General features: G+C 33.6%; 1 protein-coding gene across 1 annotated transcript in view; it reads left to right on the top strand.

Moving 5' to 3' along the window:
* Nucleotides 1–6,839: 6,839 nt before the first annotated feature.
* The window catches only part of LOC141522422 (olfactory receptor 8D1-like), a 52,136-nt gene continuing 38,421 nt past the window's right edge, over nt 6,840–20,554 (top strand). Inside the window, exon 1 of the mRNA XM_074235866.1 lies at nt 6,840–7,064. The gene's annotated coding sequence lies outside the window, so the exon portion shown is untranslated. The remainder of the gene's footprint in view (nt 7,065–20,554) is intronic.

Below are 20,554 nucleotides of genomic sequence, written 5' to 3'. Positions count from 1 at the left end.
TATCTATCTTGGGTATGTACACATCTGAAACAATGTGTGTGTATGTGTGTGTTTATAACTGAAACAGTTAAAAAACCCCACCAACAAAGCATCAAGAATATTTTTTTTATATATATGAAGCAAGGAGATCCAACTAGATCTTCAACCATTCTTTTAAGTAGTAATCAAATGAATAATTTGGCTTTGCTTACAAAAAAGGAAGATCAGTCAGTAGAACAGATTAAATGGCAAACAGAAGAAATTCAGCTTAGTTTGATATCACTATTAGACATAAACCCTCAAAGAGATCAGAAGAACAGGGAAAATATTCATGTGTATAAAAAATATTTAAGCAAGTTTTTTTTGGAGAACATAGGAAGGATGTTAAAGAATTAGAATTAAATTGATTTATATAAGTAGGGAAATGACTAAACAAATTAAGATATCAGAATGCAATAGTCTTACTTTTGAGCCTTAAAAATGACAAAAAGTATAGTTTCAGGAAAAATTATATGTCCTGATACAAAGAAAAATATGCAGAATCAGAGAAATTTATACAATAATAAGAACCTTATAAAAATGAACCACTTTTTGTAAAATTCATTTGATGAGTACAATGAACAGTCATGATTTTATGGAAATGATGACAACACATACTAATCATTACCTGATAGAGAATCTCAATAAGCAAAATGCAACATTCATTTTTTAGACACGATTAAAATGGGAATTTATTTTCCTTGACAATGCACTTTTATTACAAATACTTTATTTTTTCTCTTTTTCTATCTCAAAGAGTGGCAAAGAAAAAATGCTTGATAATTAAAGATTTATTTTTGAAAATGCATGTACTAAAAATATACAGTAGGAACACTAGTCATATTAAAAAAAATAAAAACCATTCCCCAAAACAATATATTTTTTCATTCTACAATAGAGTCCCTAGGAAGAGTTGACTCATTATTAATAAGTAATAGAAGCAAGCTATATATAGGAAATAGTTTGGCAAGATATACCTTGACTTATAGTATTGGAAGTCTTTTTGTTCTTTTGTCATGAGGTTTACCTTGGTTTTGGTTTTTTTTTTAATTTTTTTTAAAGATTTTATTTATTTTGAGTTTTACAATTTTTACAATTTTCCCCTAATCTTACTTCCCTCCCCCCCCACACAGTTTGCCAGTCTTTACATTGTTTCCATGGTATACATTGATCCAAATTGAATGTGATGAGAGAGAAATCATATCCTTAAGGAAGAAACATAAAGTATAAGAGATAGCAATACCAGACAACAAGTTTTTTTCCCCTAAATTAAAGGTAATAGTCCTTGGTCTTTGTTCAAACTCCACAATTCCAGAATAAGTTCTTAATACATTTGATGCTGTTTTCTAACTGAACTGAAAAAGTGGCATAGAGGATAGGTTCTGAACTTGAAGTCTGAAAAACCTGAGGGTGGATTTTGCTTCAGCTAGTTACTAGCTGTGTAACCCTAAACACGGCTTGGTTTCCTTAACTGTAAAAGGAGGGATTTGAACTCAGTGATCTCTAAGGTCTCTTGCCCTCTCTAAGATGATGATCCTAGCATTATTTTCATTTTTAAAAAATTTTTATTAAAGATATTATTTGAGTTTTACAGTTTTCCCCCAATCTTGCTTCCCTCCCCCCAGCCCCACCCACAGATAGCACTCTGTCAGTCTTTCCTTTGTTTCCATGTTGTACCTCGATCCAAATTGGGTGTGATGAGAGAGAAATCATATCCTTAAAGAGAACAGAATTCTCAGAGGTAACCAGATCAAACCATAAGACATCTGCGTTTTTATTTTTTCCGAATTAAAGGGAATAGTCCTTGTACTTTGTTCAAACTCCACAGCTCCTTATCTGGATACAGATGGTACTCTTCTTTGCAGACAGCCAAAAATTCTCCCCAATTGTTGCGCTTATGGAATGAGGAAGTCCTTCAAGGTTGAACATCACTCCTATGTTGCTGTTAAGGTGTACAGTGTTTTTCTGGTTCTGCTCATTTCACTCAGCATCAGTTCATGCAAATCCCTCCAGGTTTCCCTGAAATCCCGTCCCTCCTGGTTTCTAATAGAACAATAGTGTTCCATGACATACATATACCACAGTTTGCTAAACCATTCCCCAATTGAAAGACATTTACTGGATTTCCAATTCTTTGCCACCACAAACAGGGCTGCTATAAATATTTTTGTACAAGTAATGTTTTTACCCTTTTCCCTCATCTCTTCAGGGTATAGACCCAGTAGTGGTATTGCTGGGTCAAAGGGTATGCACATTTTTGTTGCCCTTTGGGCATAGTTCCAAATAGCTCTCCAGAAGGGTTGGATGAGTTCACAGCTCCACCAACAGTGTAATAGTGTCCCAGATTTCGCACATCCCTTCCAACAATGATCATTATCCTTCCTGGTCATATTGGCCAATCTGACAGGTGTGAGGTGGTACCTCAGCAAAGTTTTAATTTGCATTTCTCTAATAATTAATGATTTAGAGCATTTTTTTCATATGGCTATGAATTGCTTTGATCCCCTCATCTGTAAATTGCCTTTGCATATCCTTTGATCATTTGTCAATTGGGGAATGTTTTTTTGTTTTAAAAATATGACTCAGTTCTCTGTATATTTTAGAAATGAGTCCTTTTTCACAATCATTAGTTGTAAAGATTGTTTCCCAATTTACTATTTTCGTTTGGTCTTGATTACATTGGTTTTATCTGTGCAAAACCTTTTTAATTTAATGTAATCAAAATCACCTAATTGGTTTTTAGTGATGTTCTCCAACTCTTCCTTAGTCATAAACTGTTCCCCTTTCCATAGATCTGACAGGTAGACTAGTCCTTGATTTTCTAATTTGCTTATAGTATTGTTTTTTATGTCTATGTCCTGTAACCATTTGGATCTTATCTTGGTAAAGGGTGTGAGGTGTTGGTCTAATCTAAGTTTCATCCATACTAACTTCCAATTATCCCAGCAGTTTTCATCAAAGAGGGAGTTTTTATCCTGGTGGCCAGACTCTTTGGGTTTATCAAACAGCAGATTACTATAATCCTCTCCTGCTTTTACACCTAGTCTATTCCACTGGTCCACCACTCTATTTCTTGGCCAATACCAAACAGTTTTGATGACTGATGCTTTATAATATAATTTTAGATCAGTAGTGCTAAGCCACCTTCGTTTGCATTTTTTTTTCATTAAGCTCCTGGCAATTCTTGACTTTTTTTTTCTCCATATGAATTTACTTACAATTTTTTCTAGCTCATTAAAGTAATTTTTTGGAATTTTGATTGGTAGGGCACTAAACAGATAGTTTAGTTTTGGTAGAATTGTCATTTTTATTATATTAGCTCTCCCTATCCATGAGCAGTTGATATTTGCCCAGTTATTTAAATCTGATTTAATTTGTGTGAGAAGTGTTTTATAATTATTTTCAAAAAGATTCTGAGTCTGTCTTGGCAAATAGACTCCCAAGTATTTTACACTGTCTGAGGTGACTTTGAATGGAATTTCTCTTTCTAGCTCTTCCTGCTCTTTCTTGCTAGTCATATATAGGAAAGTTGAGGATTTATGGGGGTTTATTTTATAACCTGCAACTTTGCTAAAATTGCTAATTGTTTCCAGTAGTTTTTTAGATGATTTCTTGGGATTCTCTAGGTAGACCATCATGTCATCTGGGAATAGTGAGAGTTTTGTCTCTTCCTTCCCAATTCTAATTCCTTTAATTTCTTTTTCTTCTCTAATTGCTGATGCTAACATGTCTAATACAATATTGAATAGTAGTGGTGATAATGGGCACCCTTGTTTGACCCCTGATCTTACTGGGAATGCCTCTAGCCTGTCCCCATTGAGTATAATGCTTGTTGATGGTTTCAGATAGATACTGCTAATTATTTTAAGGAACAGTCCATTTATTCCTACACTCTCTCTAGTGTTTTTAATAGGAATGGATGCTGTATTTTGTCAAAAGCTTTTTCAGCATCTATTGATATGATCATATGGTTTCTGATAGGTTTGTTATTGATATAATTGAGTATACTAACAGTTTTCCTAATATTGAACCACCCCTGCATTCCTTGAATAAATCCTACTTGATCATAATGTATTATCTTAGTGATGACTTGTTGTAGTCGTTTTGCTAAGATTTTATTTAGGATTTTTGCATCTATATTCATGAGGGAAATAGGTCTATAATTTTCTTTCTCTGTTTTAACTCTTCCTGGTTTAGGTAGCAGTACCATATTGGTTTCATAGAAAGAGTTAGACAGAGTTCCATCTTTCCCTATTTTTCCAAAGAGTTCATATAGGATTGGAACCAATTGTTCCTTAAATGTTTGGTAGAATTCACTTGTGAATCCATCAGGCCCTGGAGATTTTTTTTAGGGAGTTCACTAATGGCTTGTTGAATTACTTTTTCTGAGATAGGGTTGTTGAGGTATTTAATCTCTTCTTCATTTAACCTGGGAAACTTATATTTTTGTAAATATTCATCCATTTCAATTAGATTATCAAATTTATTCTCATAGAGTTGTGCAAAACAATTTTGAATTATTACTTTAATTTCCTCCTCATTGGTGGAAATCATTTATGATACTAGCAATTTGGTTTTCTTCTTTCTTTTTTTTAATGAAATTAACCAGAGGTTTATCAATTTTATTTTTTTTTCATAATACCAACTTTTGGTTTTATTTATTAATTCAATAGTTATTTTGCTTTCAATTTTATTAATTTCTCCTTTGATTTTTAAAATTTCTAATTTAGTATTTGATTGGGGATTTTTGATTTGTTCTTTCTCTATTTTTTTTAGTTGCATGTTTAGTTCATTGATTTCCTCTTTCTCCAATTTATTCATATAAGCATTTAGAGCTATAATATATCCCCTGAGAGTTGCTTTGAATGAATCCCATAGGTTTTGGTATGTTGTTTCATTATTATCATTATCTAGGATAAAATGGTTAATTCTTTCTATAATTTGTTTTTTGGTCCACTCATTTTTTAAGATGAGGTTATTCAGTTTCCAATTTGCTCTGGGTCTATATCTCCTTGGCCCAGTATTGCATATGACTTTTATTGCATTGTGATCTGAGAAAGATGTATTCACTATTTCTGCCTTTCTGCAGTTGATCATTAGGTTTTTATGTCCTAGTACATGGTCAATTTTTGTATAAGTTCCATGTACTGCAGAGAAAAAGGCATATTCCTTTCTATCCCCATTCAGTTTCCTCCATAAGTCTACCATATCTAATTTTTCTAACAATCTATTTACCTCCCTAATTTCTTTCTTGTTTGTTTTATGATTTGATTTATCTAGATCTGATAGCGGGAGGTTGAGATCTCCTACTAGTAGAGTTTTGCTGTCTTTGTCTTCCTGTAATTCTTTCAGCTTCTCCTCTAAGAATTTGGGTGCTGTCCCACTTGGTGCATATATATTCAATATTGAAATGACTTTATTGTCTATGGTACCTTTTAGGAGGATAAAGTTTCCTTCCTTATCTCTTTTAATCCTATCTATTTTTGCTGCTGTTTTGTCTGAGATAAGGATTGCTACCCCTGTTTTTTTTACTTCAGCTGAAGCAAAATATATTTTGTTCCAACCTTTTACCTTTACTCTATATGTATCTCTCTGCTTCAAATGAGTTTCTTGTAAGCAGCATATTGTAGGATTCTGGTTTTTAATCCACTCTGCTATTTGCTTACGTTTTAAGGGAGAGTTCAGCCCATTCACATTCAAGGTTATGATTACTAATTCTTTATTGCCCTCCATGCTATCTTCCCTCTGCTTGTATTTTTCCCCCTTTTCCCCCCTTTTATCCATATTCCCCAGTATTTTGTTTTTTAATACCACCCCTTTCAGTATGTTTGCCCTCCTATATCACACCCTCCCCTTTTTTTCCCCTTTCCCTGTTCACTTCCCTTCCTTTTGTTATTTCCCCTTATTTCCCCCACTCCCCTTCCCTTTCTCTGTCCCCCCCTCCCCTTTTCCCCTTTTACTTCTTGAAAGGTTAGATGTTTTATAAGTTAACTGAGTATGTGTAGGTTGACTTTAAGCCAAGTCTGATGAGAAGAAGATTCAGGTGTTTCTCCTCTACTCTCTTCTTCCCCTCTATTACCATAGGTTTTTTTGTACCTCTTAGCGTAATGAGATTTGTCCCATTCAATCCCCTCCCTCCTCCCATCTCTTTCCTGTCCCCCTTTTTAGGGAGGTAGTGTATTTTTTTAGATCATTCTATCTAAGTCATAGAAAATTCTGAGTGTCTGTCCCTTCTAGTTCAGTATATTCTGTTGAATAGAGTCCAAATTCCTGAGAGTTATTAGAGTCTTTCTCCCCAGTGGAGTTAAAGCCAGTTACATCCCATTAGATATCAGTCTCATGGATAGGTCATGGATGTCCATCATTTCTGCCTAGGTATATTCTCTCTGTTAGAGTTACATTTCTCAGGATTTATGAGAGTCTCTAAACCCCCCCCACCACCACCACCATGCTGGATTTCAACTTGCTGGATTGCATTTTTTTCCTTTTACTGCCCCCCCCCTTGTTTTACCTTTTCATGTGTCTCTTGAACCTCCTGTTTGATATCCAGATTTTCTGTTTAGCTCTGGTCTTTTCATCAGAAATTTTTGGAATTCTCCCATTTCATTAAATGTCCATCTTTTTCCCTGGAAAAGAAGGCTCAGCTTTGCAGGAAAGTAGATTTTTGGTTGCATTCCTCAGCTGGGTTGGTTCTTCTGCTCACACACCTGGGCCTGAGGCAGAAATAATTTGCATTTGTTTGGGAGGAGGCTCAGAGTTTCTCAGACCAGAGGAGCCCAGGGATGGTGTCTGCAGCTCTCCTGCACCAGACCTCTCCCCACAGCCCCTTCCCCAAGCTCCAGGGGGACAGCACCAACACCAGTGCCTCTGCTTCCCAGCGGACCCAAGCCCCCTTCTTCCAGCCTCACTGCTGACCCAGTAGGTCAGGCTCTCGGGCCCTCAGACTCCCGGTTCCAATTCAGCTGTTGGTCTGGCTGATCTTCCCTGGGAGGTCAGACTCACCTGCCGGTACTCAGCCAAGGCTGCTGCGGGAGACAAATCCTGAGGTAGATTTTCCTCTCCTGGCTTTTCTTTCTGGGTTTCCTGGTTCGGATTTCTATTAAGAGGTTTGTTTTATGTAACAGATGGGGAAGAGATCAGGAGACTTTAGAACTCTGCCTGTCTTCTCTCTGCCATCTTGGCCGGAATCCAGTTTTGGTTTTTCTCTGGGTTCTGAGCATCTGTTCCTTTCTACAGTACATAGTCAGGGTTTCTCTCTACCTTGAGGATTCATGATTCCATCAGTCTTATTGGATTGTTTTTCTGCTCGAGAATGAGACTGATTCTGCAGGTGATTTTATACTATATTTGTGAGGCTTTGATGAAATGTCAGGAAAAAATGATAAAATCCTTCAGTTTTTAAATAGCAACTATTTGCAAAGTTCTATTCCTGTCAAAAAGATATTTTTCTTCCATATATTATCAGTCAAGTCCAGCCGCAATAAATAGAAAGAAAAACTGTGCTTAGAATATCTACAGACAATATAAAATTCCTGAACTCTACTTGAAAAGACAAACCCAGGAACTATTTGAACAAAATTACAAAAGACTATTCATACAAAGTCAGATCCAAATAATTGGAAAAATAATAATTGCTCATTGGTAAGTCATGACAATATAATAAAATTGACAATCCTATGTAAATCTACTAATTCAGTGCCATACCAATTAAATGACCAAACATTATATTATAAAATGCTAGAAAAAATAATAAAATTCATCTGGAAGGAAAAAAATCAAGAATTTTAAAAGAAAAAATGTGAAGGGAGATAGTCTAGCTAAACTAGATCTAGTTAAATTAGGTCATGATGTAATTATCAAAACAATTTATTACTAGTTAAGAAATAAAGTGGTGGGTCACTGGAATAGATTAGGTATACAATGCCGAGAAAACTGGAAAATAGTAGATCAGAAATTAGGTACAGACAAACATTTTACACTGTATATCAAGGTAAAGTCAAAATGATTTTTATGCATTAAAATTATCTTTCTGATGAAGAAACCAAAGCTAATTCTAGCCATATAAATATATTCTTAATCAGTTTTGATTAGAGAAATGTAAATTAAAATAACTCTGAGGTACTACCTCATGTCTATCTAATTGGCTATTATGAGAAAAAGGGAAATGATGAATGTTGGAGGGCATGTAGGAAAACAGACACTAATGCACTATGGGTGGAATTGTGAACTGATCCAACCATTCTGGAGACCAATTTGGAACTATGCTCAAAGGGCTCCAAATCTGTGCATGCCTTTGATTCAGCAAAACCAATGCTAGGTCTCTATCACAAAAAGATCTACAAAGTTAAAAAGAACTCTGTTTTAGAAAAATATGTATTTATAGTAACTCTTTTTTGTGGTGGTGAAGGGTGAGGGGTAAGTTGTGATCTTTCCTAACAGCTGTCATGGTCTGAGAGGAAGGAACTTCCCAAGCACACTGAAGTATGACTGATAAAGACATGTTCTGGGGTAGGGAGTGCTGGGGAACATCCTTAGTAAGCATGTTTGGGGGTTCACACTTGGAGACTTGGTCTTTCCCTGGGTGTTTACCTCAGTACACCTGGAGAAAGTGATTGTACTTGGTATCTGAGGGTGTTTTGGCTGAAACTCCCTAGATCACTAAGTTCAGTCATGTGAACCCTTGGACCTGTGCCAGTTTTGGGTAAGCACTATGAAAGTCTTACTTGGGAAAGTGGGCTTTGGAGGTCACCCCCTTTGTAAAGGACATGCAGCTGAAGGGACTTTCCCAATTGGTACCTGATAACTCTGTTGTGACTCAAAAATCCCCAGACAGAACCAGAGCAATTAATACAATAACAAGAACCTTATTTACATTTTTCTTTATGTTTCCTTTTTCCTTTATCTATGCTATTTTAACATGCATGCAATCATATATCTCTTGAATTATACGTATATTAATCTTTGGTTATAAGCATATTAATTGTTACATTATAATTTAAAGACTTAAGACAGAGTGAACATTTATTTGGGGACAGATCCGAGCCTACCAAATTAAAAATGTGCTCAGTCTGTAATACTTTCTGTTACAGGTGGCTAAGAATTGCAAATTCAAGAGATAACCATCAATTGAGAAGTGGTTAAACAAGTTGTGGTATATAATTTAAATGCAATGTTCTTGTTCTATAAGAAATGACAAGCAGAATGATTTTGGAAATTCTGGAAAGGCATTGAACTGAGTTCACAAAGTGAAGTGAGAAAAATCAGGAGAAATTATAAATAATAACAACATTTTATGATGAACTTCGAATGACTTAGCTATTCTCAGCAATACAAAGAGCCAAGAAAAATCTCAAAGGATTCATAATGAAAAATTATGTCTGCCTCCAGAGAAAGAATTGATATTATCTGAATATGGATTAAAGAATACTGCTTTCTCTTTCCTTGTTGATTTTTCAATTTTTTTTGCACAAAATTACTAATACAAAAATGTTTTATAGTCTCAGGGAGGGGATAAAATTTAAAACTCAAAACTCTCAAACTGTTAAAAAATTTTTTATTTGCAATTGGAGACATAATATTATTTTAAAAAGGGAAAATAATTAGACCTATCTCCCAGGTTTACACTTCAACTTACAATGGATAATATTTGTAAGATATCAGTCCAAGGTGAAATTAATTGACCACATAGAATTTCAGTTTGACCTCTTCCTCCTATTCTAGGAATCTGCATTGTCTGAATTGTGAGGAAATTAAGTTTAATTTATTAATCAGAATCTATTCTCAACTTCTTACCATGCACTATTTCTTTAAAAACTAATGCTTTTACTACTTTCTCTTGTTCTACAAATTTACATAGTATGGATTATGGGGAAATTGATCTTAATTCTATTAATGGGATCTGTTCTCAATTTTATTCTACATTTATTATTACTTTAGAAGCAGTAATTTCACATATCCCTGTTTTCCTATTGTTACTAACATTGAAATGTTGGTGAAATTGGTATCAGGGAAGAATATTATCTATTCAGGGTGTTAGACTCACCCTTTTTTTTTTAGTTTTTATTTGCCATGAAGTATCCTCATTTTGTTTTCATTTCTAATCTTATACCCTATAGGCATAGACATAGCATGTTATGTGTTATTATGTAACAAAATGTCTACTTCCAGTTGGGGTCATAACATAGAATGCATAACATAGAACCTCTGAGGTCATTCCTCATGCAAGATCCCACATTGTCTGTCTGTGAGAACATTGTCATTACTTCTCTGATTTTTTTTCTTGTAAAGCTCTCCTCCTGCAATATTTACAACATGGTGATGATTTTCTCATTGGATTCATTTCACTGATGACCTCTGTACCTATTTTGATTTCTTATATTGTTTTCTTCCACTATCCTTAATAACCACTTTGCAAAAAGTCAACATTACAACTGTCTTTTATGACTTCATCATTTTCATATAATATAAATAAGCAAAGGACAACAGGATCACTTGACAAAATTGCACTAGTGGATTATATCATGATACTCATGATGAATTCTTTGATCTACATACAACTCAGATTTAATTCAAATTTGTATTTTCTCTTTCTATAAAGATATTTCTTTCTCTACCTAGATTGCCAGGGCTTATGAGAAGATTATGCACATTACTGCTCATTCATTCATTGATTCATTCTCTTGTGACTGAAATTAAGGTCAACTGAGGAGTAAGGTTCCAAGTACATTCAATTTATTGGCAACATTAGCAATTACCCATAAAAGGGATAACTTGACTTCTCAGCCAGTCAAAATATCTTGTTAGTTCTTTCTATCTTTCATATATTTTTTGTTAAGTACAAGAGAACAAAGACCAGGAAGTATAAAATAATATGATTGATTATAAAGTCTGAAGTATTATAGATGAAAAATTATAAGATTGTATTTAAGTTGGTAATGCAGAACAAGCAACAACCCATTCCACCAATCTTCTTTCCATGGAAAGTTAATTAATGGTGTCCTATTATATGGTTAATTAGAGTCACAGTGATAGGAGTTCAAAATTTATTGAAGAACAGCCAGCAATAGTGAAATAGCATGCTTCCTCTTACCTCCCTGTGTCTTGTAAGGTTAGTTTGTGAGATAATATATCTCCCACAATTGTACACAGGCAGTGAAAGGCATAGAGATATTAGATTTATTTTAATTAAAATGACTTATAGCACAACATAGCTCAGAGAGGAAAGCTGAAATTTTGGACCTTACTCAGAAACAAGGCTTAGGGTTCAAAATATATTGAAGTTTATAAAGAAAAGAATCAGTTAAAAGATGACAAGAATAATTTTCTTCAATTAATGGATGGGATATATTGTGGAAAAATGACATATCACTTGTACTTGGGATTGGGAGAAGAAAGTGGAGGAAGGCCACATGACGCACTAGGAGAATTGACCATGATAACTTTTTTTATTGGTAAGAACCTGATGGTTCTCAAAAATATAAAGCAACTTTTCTTTCAATAAATTGTTGGAGAATTTTCTCACAATGGATAAGAGTTAGATGCATTTGAATTCAATTTCAAAGGGGAAAAAATGAACAATAGTGATGTAAAAGAAATAATGTCTTATTTCAGTTTGTAAATACAGTCTTCCAGCTTCTGAGGAAGGATTAAGTGAAGAATGAGATATAACTAACAACAACAACAAAAGCTATCACTTCATGGAATGAACGAAAGACTGAATTTGATGATACCAATTTACTCTTTCATAGAAATACTAAGTGCTCAAATCTAATTCCCCCTGCCTTTCCTGTTCGTATAGTATTAGGCCACAACAAAAAAAAAATAGCACTTGTTCTAATCATTAAGGATGTTACTGGGAGCATTATTAATTTTAGAAATATTTTATTTATTTATTTTGAATTTTAAAATTTTCCCCTAATTTTGTGTTCCTCCCCCTACCCCCCATAGAAGGAAGTCTGTTAGTCTTTACATTGTTATCATGATATGCAATGATCTAAGTTGAATGTGATGAGAGAGAAATCATATCCTTAAACAAGAAACATAAAGTATAAGGGATAGTAAAATTACGTAACAAGATAACATTTTTTAACAATTAAAAGTAATGGTCTTTGATCTTTGTTCAAGCTCCACAATTCTTTCTTTCTCTGAATATAGATGGCATTCTCCATCACAGATACCCCAAAATTGTACCTGATCGTTGCACTGTTGGAATGAGCCAGTCCATTAAGGTTGAATGTAAACCCCATGTTGCTATTAGGTGCACAGTGTTCTTTGGGTTCTGCTTATCTCACTCAGCATGAGTTCATGCAAATCCTTCTAGGCTTCCCTGAATTACCATCCCTACTGGTTTCTAATAGAACAATAGTCTTCCATCACATACACATACCACAGCTTGTTAAACCATTTCTCAATTGAAGGATATTAGCTTAATTTCCAATTGTTTGCCAACACAAACAGGGCTGCTATGGACATTTTTGTACAAGTGATGTTTTTACCCTTTTTCATTACTTCTTCAGAGTATAGACCCAGAGTGGTGTTGCTAGATTAAAGTTTATGCCCATTTTTGTTGCCTTTTGGACATAATTCCCAATTGCTCTCCAGAAATGTTGGATGAATTCACAGCTCCACCAACAGTATAATAGTGTCCCAGATTTTCCACATCCCTTCCAACATTGAACATTATCCTTTCTGTTCATATTGGCCAGTCTGAGAGGTGGGAAATGGGACCTCAGAGATGTTTAATTTTCATTTCTCTAGTAATTAGTGATTTAGAGCAATTTTCCATATGAATATAGATTGCTTTGATTTCCTCATCTGTAAATTGCTTTAGCATATCCTTTGACCATTTGTCAATTGGGGAATGGCTTTTCTTTTTTTTTTTTAATTGATTCAGTTCTCCATATATTTTAGAAATGAGTCCTTTGTCAGAAATACTAGTTGTAATAATTATTTCACAGTTTACTACATTTATTTTGATCTTGCTTACAGTGGTTTTGTCTGTGCCAAAGCTTTTAAATTTGATGCAATCAAAATAGTCTAGTTTATTTTTAATGATGTTCTCCATCTCTTTGGTCATAAACTGCTTCCCTTTCCATAGATCTGACAGGTAAACTATTCCTTGATCTACTAGTTTGCTTACAATATTGTTTTTCATGTCTAAATCCTGTATCCATTTTGATCTTATCTTGGTATAAGGTGTGAGGTTTTGGTCTAATCCAAGTTTCTTCCATACTAACTTCCAATTTTCCCAACAGTTTTTATTGAAGAGAGAGTTTTATTCCAATAGCTGGTCTCTTTGGGTTTATCAAACAGCAGATTACTATAATCAATTTCTGCTATTGTACTTATTCTATTCCACTGATCCCTTACTCCATGTCTTAGTCAATATCAGACAGTTTTGATGACTGATGCTTTAATAATATAATTTTAGACCTGGTAGGGCTAAACCATCTTCTTTTGTACTTTTTTCATTAAATCCCTGGAGATTCTCGACTTTTTATTTCTCCATATGAATTTATTTACCATTTTTTCTAACTCATTAAAATTTACTATTTCTGCCTTTCTGCAATTGATTATTAGGTTTTTATCCCATATTATATGATCAATTTTTTTGCGTAAGTGCCCTGTACTGTAGAAAATAAAGTATATTCCCTTCTATTCCTGTTCAATTACCTCCATAAGTTTATGATTATCTAGGTTTTCTAACAATCTATTTACCTCCTTGACTTCTTTCTTGTTTATTTTATGGTTAGATTTATCTAAATCTGAGAGTGGGATGTTGAGGTCCCCCACCACTAGAGTTTTGCTGTCTATGTCTTTCTGTAACTCATTCAACTTCTCCTCTAAGAATTTGGTTGTGATACTATTGGGTGCATACATATTTAGTAATGAAATTATTGTCTAGGGTACCTTTCAGTAGGATATAGTTTCCTCCCTTATCTCTTTTAAGGATACCTATTTTTGCAGCTGCTTTGTCTGAGAGAAAGATTGCTACCCATGCTTTTTTCACTTCAGCTAAAGCACAATATATTTTGCTCCAACCTTCTACCTTTACTCTATATGTATCTCTTTGCTTCAAATAAGTTTCTTGTAAGCAGCATATGGTATGATTGTTTTTTAATCCACTCTGCTTTTGTTTTTGTTTTAAGGGAGAGTTCATCCCATTCACATTAAAAGTTATAATTACTACATCTTTATTGCCCTCCATGTCACCTTCTTTCTCTTTGTATCTTCCCCTTTTTTTCCTTTATCCATATTCCCCAGTATTTCATTTCTGAATACCACCACCTTCAGTGTGTTTGCCCTCCTATATACAACCCCTCCCCTTTTTTCTTCTTTCCCTTTGCCCCTTCTTCCTTCTCTCCCTTCTGTTGGTTCACCTTTCCTCCCCCTCCCCTTTCCCCCTTTTAACACTTTAAAGGTAACATAAATTTCTTAACTTAACTGAGTGTATATATGTTAATTTTAAGCCAATAAGATTCACCTCTTCCTCACCTCACCTCTTCCCTTCTTCCCCTCTATTGCATTAAGTCCTTTGTACCTCTTAATATAATGAGATTTACCCCATTCAGTCTCCTTCATCCTCCCATCTCTTTACTGTCCCCATTTTTAAGGAGGAATTGTTTTTAAATCATTCCATCTGAGTCACAGAAAGGTCATGAGTATCCATCACTTTTGGGTAAGTATATTCTCTCTAATAAAATTACATTTATTGAGAGTTATTAGAGTCTTTCTTGGAGCCTTATTATTAAAGGTAGATAAGATTAGATAATTTCTTCTTCTCGGGAGAGACTATCTTCATGGCTTGAATTAGTCCTAGGGGGTTTAATAAATAGAGTTTTCTCCTTAGAGTACAAATATCTCCAAATGACAAATACAAATGTGTCTCATCCTAAGGTAGTCAGCTCAGGGTAAGAGGGTAATTCCTTTCATTCTATAAATTATAATGCTTCACATAGAACTCTACAATAGGCAAGAGAATACATGGATTCTTGTCTGAAAAATGTTATTTACAAGTAATTTAACTGAAGAGAAAAATGCTTTATTTTAGTTTCAGTGTCTTCATTATAAGAGTATGACGATAATTTCTGCCTGCCCAATTCAGGTGATTCTGAGAATCAAATTATTTGCAAATGGTTTGTAAGCAAAAATGATTTACTAAAGTGACATGTAAATATTTCAAATTCTAAAACATGGAGAAAATTCATTATTTACCTTTTATCTCCTCAAACCAGAGCAGAATCTTCTTTACTCTTCACAGGATTCTGGTAAGTGCCAAAATTCCACCATGTTTCATGATATAGGAAATGAAAAAAATAATTTTGGGAAGAGATAACATGATCATTTTAGGCAGAGTGACCCATTTCTCGAATATGATTATCTATAACTTTAACTAATTTAACAAAATGGGAATTGAAATAGATAATCTCTACTTTTGAATCCTTCAGTGGTCACAAAAATTAATATTGTTTTTATCTTTCACATTTCTTTTTTCTTTTGATGTCTTTAGACAGCAGATTCAAATGCCATCCTCTCCTCGCAAGGATCCTTGTAGTTCCATGTTCCATGTTCTCTTATAGAAAAGTAGTGAAACTCAATATCTTTTCAATCATTCCAGTAGCTGAATTTGGGACCTCTTAAATCTGGTTCATTATTTTGTTTGTTTGCTTCTCTAGGGAAAATAAACTTGCAAACTCCTACTTAAGAATTTAATCAAAGGAGGCAAATTTTCTTAATTGGGGCATATGAACTTGATTTGTATAAATATATATTGATAAATATATTTCAATGGACATTCTTTCCTTTGTTATTCTATTTAACTTATTTCATTATGCATTTAAAAGCAATGTTCTGAGAATAGGCTCCACTAGAATGTCAAAGATATGCATAAAAATAAAAAAAAACCTGGTTTAGAATAACATGTGTAAGCACTAAAGAGGTTTCACAGAGGCTTCAGAAAAATGAAACTTAAAGGACAATAGTATCAGTGGTAATTTCATATGGGTCTTATTTTATAAAATCGATAACTCCATGAATGTTTGCCAACAAATTATATTTTATAAATAGCCCCAAATTTCCTTCCAATTGAGATTAATATTTCTATTTCCTTGATTTCTTAGTGATATTTGATTATGTCCAACTATGGCTCCTAATATATGATTTTAATTTCTCTTAGCTCAGACATATTTTATCATGTATTAATTAGAAAAAGATCCACAAAATCATCAAGAATGTTTAAATTGGAAATGTATACAGTAAAATTAATGTTAGGCTGGAAATGTTAATTAGCGTCTTCAGTCAGGTACCTTCTAACTGTGAAACTTAGGGCACTCTGAAACTGAAGCACTCTGAAGCTTCACTTCTTTTATCTATAAAATGAGAATGATAATACTTGGAGTATTTAGCTCAGAGGGTTGTTTTGAGAGAAGAAATTTGTAAAGCCCTATGTAGAGGAATTATGTTTATTATTTAATATGAATCATTTTTAAAAAAAGGACTCTTGAGTAACAAATTTCCTAATTGGTCTCTTTAAAAAAAAGCCAATTTCAAATATTTTTCAACTTTCTTTTCTCTCAATGAGTATTTGTGCTAGATATGTGCCATTGAGTCAGATAAGTACATTTAAAAATTTAACAGTCAAATGAATTTTAAGTTTTCCAAATGGGGTACATTGTAATATAATTATTCATGCAAATATATTTACAAATGCATGATAGAAATCATTTGTAACTCAGGAAAAGGCCTAATATCCATGGGGATTTTTGTCATTATAAAAGGGAGATAAATTAGGAGAGCACCACTTAAGGAATTTCCCCCTCATTCACCTCCCACTTACTTTCCAAAATTGCAGAGTCCAAGGGACAGAGAGTAGAGAGACAAGGAAGGAAGAAAACAAGCATTTAGTAAGTGCTATTATATGTTAAGAAATATGGATGTGCTAAGTATTTTAAAATATTCTCATTTGCTCTTCAAAAACAACTCTATTAAAAAAAAACCCCAAAACTCTGGCATGTTGATGTTATTATTACCACATTGTACACATGAGGAAACTCATGCAAACAGCAGTTATGTCACTTTCCTAGGTCTCATAGCTAGTAAGTGTGTGTAATCCTGGAATCACACTCAGATTTCCCTGATTTTAAGAAGAGCCCTCTATCAATACTCCACCTAGTTACCTGTAAAAAGCAACAAGAGGAGGTTGTGGTCGTAAAACAAGTATAAAGAAGAGTCTACTCCTTTTTTAAAATTTTATTTAAGACATTTGAGTTAATTAACTTATTCAGGGTCACTCAGCTAAGCAATTATTAAGAATCGGAAGTCGCATTTGAACTCAGGTCCTCCTGACTCTGGGGCCAGTGCTCGATCCAATGAACCATGAAGCTGGACCTATTCCTTTTATTTCCCACTTACGAAGTGTAAAGTTCTTCAGTTAAGAAATTTGTGGACAGCTAGTTATTTATCATCCTCCTGCTCGGTCTAAGGAAGAGCAATACTACAGTGTTGCAATATCAGGAACAAAAGGTGCCTTGGAGATATATATATATATATATATATATACACATGTATACAAACACACACACACACACACACACACACACACACACACACACACACACAAATACCCTTGAATGTGGTTTGTACCTAGAACTAAAGGAAAATGAAGCAATGAAGAATCATGAATGAGGGCTTTAGGAGGTTGCACCAAAGGAGCAGAATATAAGGAAGGGAATTATAAAAATGAATCAAAATGAGAAAAAGTAAATGATTATATAAACAAGAGGATACAGAAGAAAGGTGAGCAAGTATGTGATCTAACAGAGAAGGAAAAAAATAGATGTTTATTCTGAAAAGAAAGGAAGAAGTAATAAATAGGTTATAATGGATTCATTTTTAAAGAGTGAGAACAATTCAAGAAAAGTTACCTGATGATTGACAGAGCACTCCTGTTACAGCCATGATTTCCCAAAGGAAAAAAAATGGAGCATAGTTTCCTTATTAAGAAAGACAAAAATGTCTCTTCTGTCACTGGCTGATTCTGAGATAGATAAATAAGTTTCTGTTTCTCATAATTCAGAATTTCAGATACCTTTGTTTCTACTGGCTGTTTCTGGAATTCTTAATAAATTGATTTGTTGAGACTTCTTGACAAATCCATTATAAAATCTTATTTTTAACCTAGAAATTAACTTTGACTTTCTTCCAGATACTTTAAAAAAAATAAGGTTGTTCCTTTGTATTTCTTAACAATGGCCCTGTAAAAATACATCAGTTTGAATTTTGCCAGATTCTCATTGAAAAGTCTTAAGTTAATCAGATGAAATTATCATTTCCTGACCATTGTGCTCTAAATTAATAGGCACTCCTTAAAATTTCCATAAAGGAAAAATGAAGAATCAATATAAATTGCCAGAGTGGCCTAAATGTTCTACTTTTCAGTAATTTGTTACCAGTAAATCTCATGAAAGCTATATAAATCTACTCATCCATAAATTAATGCATTATTTTTATCATCAAGTTCATCAACACAGAATATAGGTCTAGGTCTTGTTGATGTAATGGCATTATTATAAATAAAAGGTTTCCTCTATTTTGTTTTCTTTTATTTGTGTTCTGGAAGACCTTTGCAGACCAAACTCCCTTTCAAGTTTTGTCTGACCTGAAGTTATAAATATCTGGAGATTTTTTGTCCTGAATAAATATTGTCATGTGCTGAGGAACAGCCTTCAGCCATTTTATTCATAAATTAATAATTTCTTCTGAAGTTTTCATAAAGAATGATGTATCAATTACTATAAACAGATATATACAGAATACATCTTACATTGTTAGAATTATAAATTTGGAAGTAATTTTTGTTTTCTTCTACCAATTTTATCAAAAGAAAAATCCCTCTATATTATTGTACATAGTCAAGTGATCTAGTCATTTCTACTTGAAGTCTCCCATCGAGGAGTAAGTAAAACTCCTTCTGTGACAAACCCTTCCAATTTGAGAAGTCTCTCCATTCATATAGCCACCCCACTTGTTCAAGTCATCATTATCTTTTATGATTAAAAATACTCTTCTAATTAGTTTTTCTGCCTCGTCTCTCTGATCTCCAATACGTTATCTAATCAACTGCCAAAGAAATTTTATCCCCCTATAGTGTGGCTGTACTCAAGTCACTACCTACTCAATAAATGCAGTTACTTACCTATACCTCCAAATCCTTCTATTTGACAAAACCCTTTACAAACTGTCCCCTTTCTACCTTTTAGTCTCTATGTGCACTTTATGATCCATGCCTTTCTTCACACAAGATGTTATATTTTTTCCTTCCCCCTCCACACTTTTTAATAATTAAAGTGCTCCCTTCGAATGGTCTTTCTCTTCACTTAGTTCTCTTACTTTTCTTGGCTTCCTCTGAGCCAAAAATACTTTGTGCAAAGTCCAAGACCTTTTCTGCCCCAGTTGCTAGTGCCTTTCCCACGAGGATTATCTTCAATATATTTTTATATACCTACTCATTTAATTACTTTTGTTTCTCCATATGTGCTTCTTGAATGAAGGGATTATTTTTCCTTTTTAAAAAAATCATCAGTACTTAGTACAGCACCTAACTCATGGAAAATAATATATACTTTTAAAACTTTTGTTGACTGATTTTTGACTGTAACAACTGAATCTATTTTATGATTTTATGACAATTATATCATAGATTCTGCAAAAAATGGACTTGATTTCTCCTTTTTTGCCTATTTATGAATAATAAAACCAATTCTACCATCTCACCTATTTGCCTTTTTGAGCTATTCTTTCATATAACCTGTTTACCTTTGAATTTTTTCCATCAGGTTTCAATTAAAGTAAGTGGGGGATATATTATCCCTTTAAGACCCTTTTCACATGGACAAGTTAGTGATGCAAAGAGTAGGAAAAGGCATTTTTTATAAAAGGAAAATATATACATTAATTGTCTAAGGATATGTAGTTTTGCCACAGTTGTATAGAACCATAAAAAGTATAGGGATAGACATTTGTTTTAATTTAAACTAACAGTATACTTATGAAGAAATAGATTTAAGATGGAATTTTAAAAGTTTTAGAATGAAAATTAATTCTTATTTAAATGTCATATATGTTTGATGTTATAAAGAAACAAAAAATTTTTATTAGAACCATAAAGTAATAGTTTCAAAGACACCAAAAGAGATGTTGCACAATGCTGAAGTCTTCAGAATTTCAGGGCCTTATATGTTCTCTCAGCTCATTTGCATATTCATAATTTATGACTTAAGAGGATAAAACTAAAAAAGCCCTGTGATATGTCTTATGAATGTAGACCAAAGTATGTATTTTTAAAGGATTCTTACTTTGAGAAGGGAAATTGTGAAATTGTGATGCTTTAAAAGTGAAAGATGACTCATTGAGCAGAAAGTTGTCATTTTAGTCACTGTAATATGAGGGAATTTGGTATAGAAACATGATAGAACCTCTGGGATAAAGACCTAAGTGAAGAGATAGCAGGGCAGTAGAAAAATTGCTTTGCTGCAACTTG

The sequence above is a fragment of the Macrotis lagotis genome, chromosome 1, assembly GCF_037893015.1.
Source record: "Macrotis lagotis isolate mMagLag1 chromosome 1, bilby.v1.9.chrom.fasta, whole genome shotgun sequence".
Classification (NCBI taxonomy): Eukaryota; Metazoa; Chordata; class Mammalia; order Peramelemorphia; family Peramelidae; genus Macrotis; species Macrotis lagotis.
This window is presented reverse-complemented; position numbering and strand designations above follow the sequence as displayed.